This window comes from Sceloporus occidentalis, unplaced genomic scaffold (genome assembly GCF_023333645.1).
Source record: "Sceloporus occidentalis isolate IW3139 unplaced genomic scaffold, rSceOcc1.0.p SCAF_1, whole genome shotgun sequence".
In the NCBI taxonomy this organism is placed as follows: Eukaryota; Metazoa; Chordata; class Lepidosauria; order Squamata; family Phrynosomatidae; genus Sceloporus; species Sceloporus occidentalis.
The window spans coordinates 131,994,718-132,003,975 of NW_028316981.1; the positions used below are offsets into that span (position 1 = coordinate 131,994,718).

General features: G+C 40.8%; 1 long non-coding RNA gene across 1 annotated transcript; it reads right to left on the bottom strand.

The window, feature by feature from the left end:
• Window positions 1-1,743: 1,743 nt before the first annotated feature.
• On the bottom strand, window positions 1,744-8,779 carry LOC149322177 (uncharacterized). The gene is made up of 3 exons (XR_016279809.1): window positions 8,656-8,779; window positions 5,458-5,555; window positions 1,744-1,926 (listed from the first exon to the last, which is right to left on the bottom strand). It is a non-coding gene; the product is annotated as an uncharacterized LOC149322177 (long non-coding RNA).
• Window positions 8,780-9,258: the final 479 nt, after the last annotated feature.

Genomic DNA, 9,258 nt, shown 5'->3' on the forward strand with positions numbered 1-9,258 from the left:
TTCCAGCCTCCTGTCCAGGAGGAATTACAAAATGCCCTTCATGTTGGGTATTATTTGACTCCTGATGCAGGCAGCCTTCTCTCTGGGAAGAATCCCAAAATGTCCTCCATTTGGGGGATGTTTTGACACTGGATGCGGAGAGAGGGAGCAGGTGTCCTCCTTTCCTTGGACATATCCCACATTTCAGCCTCTTGTCCAGGAAGAATTGCAAAATGTCCTCTATTCTGAGCAGGACTAAGCAGCATGCATTTGCATTTCTAGGAGTCTATTTAACTTTTCTTTGGTAATGTCCTTCTTTTCATAGGCATGTCCTCCATTTCAACCTTCTGTCCAGGAAGAATTTCACAATGCCCTCCATTCTGAACAGGACTAAGAAGCAAGGACTGACCTTTCTAGGAGTGTTTTTAGCTTTTATTGGGTAATAATGGTGCCTTCTTTACGTGTAGGACGTCTGGTCACCCTGTGGGCAAGTCACACTCTCTCAGCCTCGGAGGATGCCAAGAGCAAACCTCCCTCTGAAGAAACCTGCCAAGAAAGCCCTGTGCTAGGGTTGCCTTAGGGTCGGCATAAGTCAGAAACGAAGGCATACGACAAGAGCAGCCATAGCAGTGGTGGATGACCAAATAGCAAATGTAAGCCCAGCAGGCCTCAACTTCAAGTTAATGCAGTTTGACATTGCTTTAACTGTCATGGCTCCGTACTGTGGAATCCTGGGATTTGTAGCTTTGTTGGCTATTTAGCCTTCTCTGTCGGAGAACTTTGGAGTTTATCACACTGGGGGGAAAGACGGGAGCATTGCGGGATGCACCCATCAATATCATGTGATTTGGCAAAGATTATCACATGACATCGCACAACTATATTGATGGGAGCATCCTGCAATGTTCCTGTCTTTTTTCCCAGTGTGATAAATTCCATAGTCCAAGGCTCAAACTCTCTCTTTATTACAAAGAAAACAAACAGTGATTATGACGGAAAGACTCAATTGCCTTCTTCTTCTGCTCAAATGGAGATCGCTAAAAGCTGGAAGATTGGGAGATCTGTCCCCAGAGAGTTGGTAGAGAACATGGGAACTTGGCGAAGCTATCGCAGATAACAGACTTTCTAAAGGACAAACCAATAATGACGCCATAGATAAATGGCTACCATTTAATGAATATATAAACAAAGGACCACAACAGTAGTGATCACCATAACATCATGTTGGACTTTGGAAGGAAAGCTCCTAATTGTGCCTGTAAAATTATGACATTTCACATTACAGGATCTAAAAGACAAAACATTAAGTATGAATTAATTGTTCATTGCTTGTTCAAAATATCCCTTTTTGTTTTGTGTGTGTGTGTGTAAAACACAGTAAATGGAGGGGGGGGTGAGGTATACTTGTATATTTTCAACTGATTTTCCTAGAGCTCCTAGGGTCATTTAGCCATCTGTACTGCCTGTCAGTTAAGTTGGTCCTGACCCCATTGCCATGCCAAGAATTGCTGCACCTATTGAGCTTCTGTTTGTTGTACAGATCTAAAAAGCACCTCATCATTTGCTCAATTACAAGCACAATTAGCTGCAAGGATGCAAATTATAGTCCTGCTGAACAGTAATACTTAGCATATTCAGTTGGTCCTATAGCAAAGTACAATAACATTCAATATCCACAAAATTGTGATACCTTTATTCAGAAACCAAACTGCACAAATACATGATGCATGCTTTTTGAAGCTCCACTGGCTTCTTCATCAGGCAAAGGTGTTAAAAAATCATACAGGAGACCAAAAAACTAATTAAAAAAACAAGACAGTGTGTAGTCACAGGCCTGCAATTTGTCAAGATGTTGTTGTTGTGTTGTTGTTTGTTGAGATGGTGTGGAGGGATATCTACACAGGCAGGGTCTTCCTCCTGGCTATGTGGCACTAGGAACACAGCATTCTAAAGTCCAAGAGATAACATTTGAATTCCATTAGCAATACAAAAAGGTGCTTCCTCTGAGATCCAAGACTTAGCATTTATATATAGTGCACAATATATCACACAGTATAGTTATATACACATTTATATTTATTTATAGACAATTATATTTATATAAATGCATATATTTATATAAATTATATTTATTGATATACAGATTTATATACAATATAGCATTTACATGCAATAGTTAGCATTTATATAGTACATTTCCAGCAGTTAGAACACTCGTATCATTATGGATGAAGAGCTTTGATTGGATTTCCTGCATGGCAGGGGGTTGGACTGGATGGCCTGTGCGGTCTCTTCCAATGATTCTATGATTCTATTTGAAAAGAATTAAAATTATCAAGGCAATCTTTCCAGGTTCTTATAAGGTAGGTCAATATTATTGTCCCCATGTTACACACAAGAATCTGAGACTACAGTCTAATAAATGCAGAGGTGAACTGAGCCAAGCTTTGAACAAGGAACTTCCACATCCTGCCATTAATCATTATTTTCATCCCTATTTATTCACTACCAGCAGTGTGATGGAAAATTTAATTTAAAATACAGAGCTGCATCTGTCAGATTTTAACTGGCAGAGCTTCTATGTCTGTAACAACTTACAGTAATGCTTCTAACAGACAGGTGCGGGCAGCTTATGACCTGCCAAATAATTGTGGATTTTATCTCCCATAATTCAGGTGGGTAGAGCTGATGGGACTTGTTGCAGACTAAAAAACCTCTGGCGTGCCCATTCCTGTTTGAAGACAGATCTTTTGACAAGTGAATACTCACCATTAAGATACAGAGATGGGAAAAACTTTACACACTGGTAAAAGGCTGTGTGTGTGTGTGTGTATATATATATATATATATATATATATATATATATATATAATCAAAACTGTTAAAACAGTTGAGTAAGGGAGAGCCAGTGTGGTGAAGTGGTTTGAACAATGGACTAGGACTCTCGAGACCAGGGTTTGTTTCCCTGCTCAATTATGGAAATGTGACCTTGATTAAGTCACACACTCTCAGCCCAAGAAAACCCTATGATAGGTTTGTCATAGAATTGCCGTAAGTCAGGAATGACTTAAACGCTCACATCAAAAACAACCCTGTAGACAATATTGGCTTAAGATATTTTGCTTCTTGAAGCAGAACAGTAAATGGCACCCTCTGCTCATCCCAGCCAACGTGTATAAGACCCAACACCATTACTGTTATTTTGACACATAAAATTGAAGATCCTGTAAATACTTTTCCCATCCTTGGCAGAAAAATAAAATATAGTCATCACTCCACATTCCCTACAGTGGTCAACTTCTGCTGGACATTCACTATAGAATCACAGTGGAGAACCTAGAAATGCCTAGAGATGTATTCTCTCAGGTTAAAAAAAAGTTTCTTCAATTCACGGTTTTCCTACTTTCCCAGGGACCTGTGACCCTAACCTCTGCAAAAGTTATGGACTGACTGTAATAGCAGATAAAACAACTGCAACAATATGGTATAATGGTCAGAGAACTGCAGTAGGACTAGTGAGAGATTGATTCTTATTTCCACTGAGCAAAATCTTCTGGTTGACATTAAGCCAGTCACTGTCATCTTGACTCATCTCACAGGGTCATCATGAAGATACAGTGGGGAAGGATAGAATCATGTGTGCTACCTTGAGCTCACTAGGGGAAAGGGAGGCTACAAATGTCCCTAATAAATATTTGCTGCCCTTTCATGATACTCAAAATCTGCTTGAGACAGCTACCTCACTCTGCCTAATAAAGGTGGGGCAACTTGTGTCCTTCCAAATGTTGTTGGACTGCACCTTCCATCCACCCTAGCCAACACTGTCAACATGGAATTGTAGGCAAGTTGTAGGCTTGTTCACCCTGCTGTTGAGTAAGAAACGGGTAAGATTTCACAGAGTGCTCTGGCTGACATATTCCCTGATGCTGGTGTGTACTCAGGAAAGGAATGTTCCTTAAAAGTAAGGCACATCTGTTAACTGTAGTCAGATGGATGTTTCAGCTTTTTCTTCTTTGAAGTGTTGCATCTTGACATCATGTCAGAGAAAAGGGCACTTGTACTTAAGTGTGAGTACTCTTTGTGACATATGTCAGTTTTTAAAATGGCAGCATGCATAGTACTGACACCAGAACATCAAAAACATGGCAGGGAAACATGCTGGCTGTTCATCATACTTATCCAGATTGGAATAAGTATAGGATGGATATTTTAACATACTCGATGTGGGGAACATGTGACTCACTAGCCCTTTGTTGGACTATAACTTCCATCAGCCCTAGCTAGTATGCTTAATGGTGAGGGATGATTAAAGTTGCAATCCCACATTTGTGGGGTCGTACATTCCCATCCCTATAAAACAACCTTATCCCCAGATTTATTGAACTGCAATGTCCACTACCCTGATCTAATTTGGCCAGGGTGTGTGGGACAATGGGCATTTCAGTCAAACATATCTGAAGTGTGCTGACTGGGAACAGCTGTCCTAACAAAAGTACAGTGTTAGTAACACACTTGTAGTACCAGTTGCAGCACATCCATAATTGTCTAAGCCAGATTACATAATGTCTATGCAGAGAAAGTATGAAAAATGCCCTGTGAAACTAATATGGAAATATGCCATCAGTATTCTCCATCCTTCCACCCACCACTTGGTATCATGCACCTGCATGTTTTATTTGTATGTTCAGGGTTGTTTAAGGCCATTCAGAATCAAGCCTTCACAATGAGAAAGATTTACAATAGCAGGACAATTTTTTAAGCAAAGTATGCTTCTCCGTGCTTCCATTAAAATCAATGGCAAATGTCCCAGAATTCCTCTGTGACCTGTTAATATTATGTAGGAGTGCTGAATTTCTTTCAAGCAACTCACAGGCTGCAAATCCTCAAAACAGACAAGTTAATTTCAAAAAAGGACTTGTGATGTCTGGAGCAGCAATTTCTATCTTCTGTAAAGGATAACTCATCTACCCATGCACTAAAGCGAGTTAAACAACTCATGACCAGCAACATCTGCTAATGAATCCCCAAATAATGGGCGATTAAAAGGAGCATTCTGAATTCATCTTTTCCTTATATGAAATCCAGTGGTATATTGCCGCCTAAAGCACACCTTTTACACTGGCCTGGCTGGGTGTCAAATACAGTGACAGGGGAATAACTGCTTTTGCAAACTTGCCTCAATTCTGAACAAGTTCCAAAATTCTTCGGAATGACTCTGGGGCACTTTATTTGAAGAATGTATCAGTCAAGTTCAGTTAAGAACACTCCAGATGAAAAGAATGGAAACGTAAAACAGAACAAAAATCAACATCTGAAAGCTTTAAAATTGAAGGTCTGAGCATATCTGGTCTTCATCACAGAAGACCAAACTATTATACCAAAGTAATCTCTTAACCCTTCTCATAAACTCTGAATAATTTAACAATTTTGGAAAGCAGATGGTGAGTCAACTACTATGATAATTGAAAATGTACATACTCACTCATAGCAGCTGCATCCTTGGTGTTGAAGTAGGAATCAGGCATGTAGAATTGTGACTCAGACTTATTTAATATGCGGGTTGCTAACTTTTCTCTCTGTCATGTCAGAATAAAGCAGGTGTAGATTTTCTACTCAATTTATCTCCATTTAGAAAAAACAACAACATACAAATTCACTGCCCAATATGTTTGTGTAGTGAGTTAGCCCTCTGGGTTTGAGAGTCCTTGTTAGCATCATGGCCAAATGTCAACAGTTATCCAGCGGCATGAAAGGGTTCATTTGTACTGGAAGGAACCTCAGCAATTTCAGATATGCACAGGATGCCACACTACTAGCAGAAAACAGCAAAGACTTGGCATGCGTACTGTAGGAGAATTTTTCCTGTACATGCTGAGGGACAATGCCTTGCACTCATGCAAATATGAGAGTGCTTGTTTTTTGGATTACATACATGGGAGAATTCCTCTACTAGTTAGACATAAACTGCAAAATTAATCTGGCTCTTCCCATCTGAGGAAGAAAACAGGTTAACTATTACAAGTACACAGTCCAAAGGTTGAGGCACAGATGATTAACCAACCATGCTGTATTTTTCCTACCTGTTTGTTTCTGCCTATAAAAGAAAGAGACTTGCCTAGTTCCAGTGTCAATTGAATTGTCCAGGGGCAATTAAATTGTCCATACCAGATGGAGCAATTTGTCTGATTTCTTTACAGAACACTGAAGAAAGTCAAGGAGGAAAGTGCTAAGTCAGTTTTACACTTGAACATTAAGAAAATGAAACAAAAATAATGGCTACATCACTTTAAAGTAGAGGATGAAGACATTGAAATAGTTCAAGATTTCCATACCTTGGCTGAGTCATTAATCAGAATGGAGGCTGCAATCAAGAAATCAGAAGAAGACCAAGACTTGGATGGACAGCTATGAAGGAACTAGACAAGATTCTGAAGTGTAAAGACATATCGTTCAACACTAATTTTAGGATTGTCAATGCTATTGTATTTCCCATTTCTGTGCATGGTTGTGAAAGCTTGACAGTGATGAAAGCTGACAGGAAGAAAATCAACTCATTTGATTTTGAAATGTCATTCTGCGGAAGAGTTCTATAGAAACTGTGCACGGCTACAAAGTAAATAATAGGATATCCCCGGGGGGGGGGTGTATACCCAGTGAGGCTGTACAGACAAAGGGACTGGCATGGCTACTGGGTGAGTGAGAAAGGGCATCACCTCCCTTTTCCCATTCATGCAGGAGCCACACCGGACCCTAAACAGGACCTCTGTAGGCTGCAGCACTGCCCTTCTCGGTAGCAGTGGCTGCTGGGGGGCAGTGCCTTCAGTGGCCATGCCGGACCCTGAAGGCATTTCTGGGGAGAGAAAGCAGCTGCATTGGAACCTGAGTCGATGCTCCAGCAGCCGCAGCAGCACTCACCTCAGCGGCAGGCAGGTGGGCAGCTTCGGGGGAGAGCAAAGCAGTTTACCCCCTACACTGAGTGAGACCAGCTTCAGCTATGCCACTGGACTCTTTTATCCACAGGACCATTACTGTTACTCATGTCCAAATGTTCTTTCTAAGCATTTTCTAGGTCTGCCAGCACAATTCTATGGTATGCTTCCTGCAGATGCTGATCATAGAATTGCACTGGAAGACCTAAAATGCCTAGAGTGTTCTCTCTAGGAATCTCTATAGGTTCCCCAGTGTGAACCTATAAACAACTCCCTCCAGAAGTTATTCATTTCAATAGGGTTTGCTATTATCTGCCAGTTTGTGCTTCCATGGTAAGCCTGGGAACATACCCCCATAGATACAGGGGTCATACTGTACATACTGAAGGTCAGAGAGCCAGGAAGTCAGAGATGTCAGACAGGGTCACTTGGAGGTTTGGGAGCTGTTGTTCTGCAGCAGCAAAATAGCATGAGCTAAGGCCCAGTACACACGGGCCAAAAGCACTGTGCTCCTGCCGATATTAGGGTTCTGTAACGCATGGCAACCGCATGCTATGGAACTCTATGATGTGCAGGTGGCAGCCTAATGCCGGCCTCCCATCCACACGGGGGCCGCCATCTTGCCGTAAGCGACGCACAGCGTCCACACATCACTGTGCATCGCTTATGTCATGAGTGCGCCAATGGTGCACTTGCAACGTAACCTGGGCACCGCAAAAAGAACCCGGACGAACCAAGTTTGCCATGGAGGAATGTCACAGGTAAAACGGGCGAGTGCATGCCGCTGTTTTGGGGCGGTCTGTACTGCACCTCAGTTAATGTATAACTAGCAATTAATCAGCCCCGCTGCCTCTGTACATGTTGTAAACCGCTTAGAGACTGCTTAGTTCAGTATGAAGTAGTATAAAAATGTAAATGCTATTGTTATTGCTCTGTAGTTCATTGTCCTGTATTTAAAGTGAAGCAGAGCACTCCCTGTCCTTTCGCTCTCAGCGTTTTAATTTACATTGCTTGAGAGAGTGTGTTGGAAAATTTCAGCATTCTCTCTTCCCTCCCTCTTTGCTATTTAGAGAAAGTGGGATTTTAGATACCATACAATTCCCTGTGTGTCTAACTCTGCTGTCTTCCCTCATTTAAAACCTCTCATTTGCTCACTACTAGCATATTACATGGCAATAATTACTTTTTGTAACCCAGTAAACAAGTAAACAATGTGGTAAACAATTCTCACAATACAGAAAACATGCAGGGGTAGCTGTGTTGGCCATTTAACAAATGATATTATGTGAATATTTTTATAGAAGCAAAACCTGCTTATCATACGAAGTGAATATTTTTATAGGAGCAAAACCTTCTGCCTATCATATAACTGACCTTTTCTTAGAGCAAGGAGTTTATGCCAAGGTTTTCCTCTACATCAGCTAACACAGCTACTCCTGTATGTTTAGGATGAAAATAAAGATTGCCTTTTCTTGATCTGTTCATTAGAATGTAGGCTCCCCATGCATATGTAGATCTCAGCATTAGTGAACTTTTCATTCATTGCAAGCTACCAATCTTGTTTGTTTTTTCAGTCAGTTTTAGTTCTCAAAGAAGCAGAATCAGACTGGAGCTGTGCAAGTAGAAGCTAATCTCTAGCAGGCTTAACTTTGATATGTTTGATATTTAAATATTTTGCTTCCTAAAAAAAAAAAAAGGCTGAAACCTTAGGAATCTTGAATTATCCAGCAAGATGAAGTGCCTCTACCTCCTCCTCCTGATCAGCAGCAGCTCTTTGAGACAGACCAGACTCTTCCTTTGCTGTTAGCATGGCTAGACTGCCAGCCTAGGGACTGTGTCATTCTGACTCCCTTGTTACCCTTCTTCATCTGAGGAGGTTTCCTCCAGATAGGACATGGTGAAATAATAATAATAATAATAATAATAATAATAATAATAATAATAATTTGTATTCCGGTTTTTCGCAAAGGAGTCAAAGCGGATTCCAACAGTATAATTAAAACATCAAACAATTAAAAATTACAATTTAAAAACCCCAACCCTTCCCCCAATCATAAAAACAGTGATCAACCCATAAAAAGAGATTAAACATCCAAATTTAAAACTGTCCAATAGGAATACACTAAAATTTCAGGCAGATTAGCTCAAGAAATGAGGGGGGATGGTTGGTATGGTATCAATCAATTTTGATATTGGAACAATAGAGGTATCATTAAAGGGGAGAGGCAAGTCTAATGGATCGAACCTAGTCTGGAAAGGCCTGCCAGAAGAGATCCATCTTAATCACCGTTTAAAGACTTCCAAGGTGGTAATATGGCGGATCTTGTCCAGAAGGTTGTTCCAGAGCCTG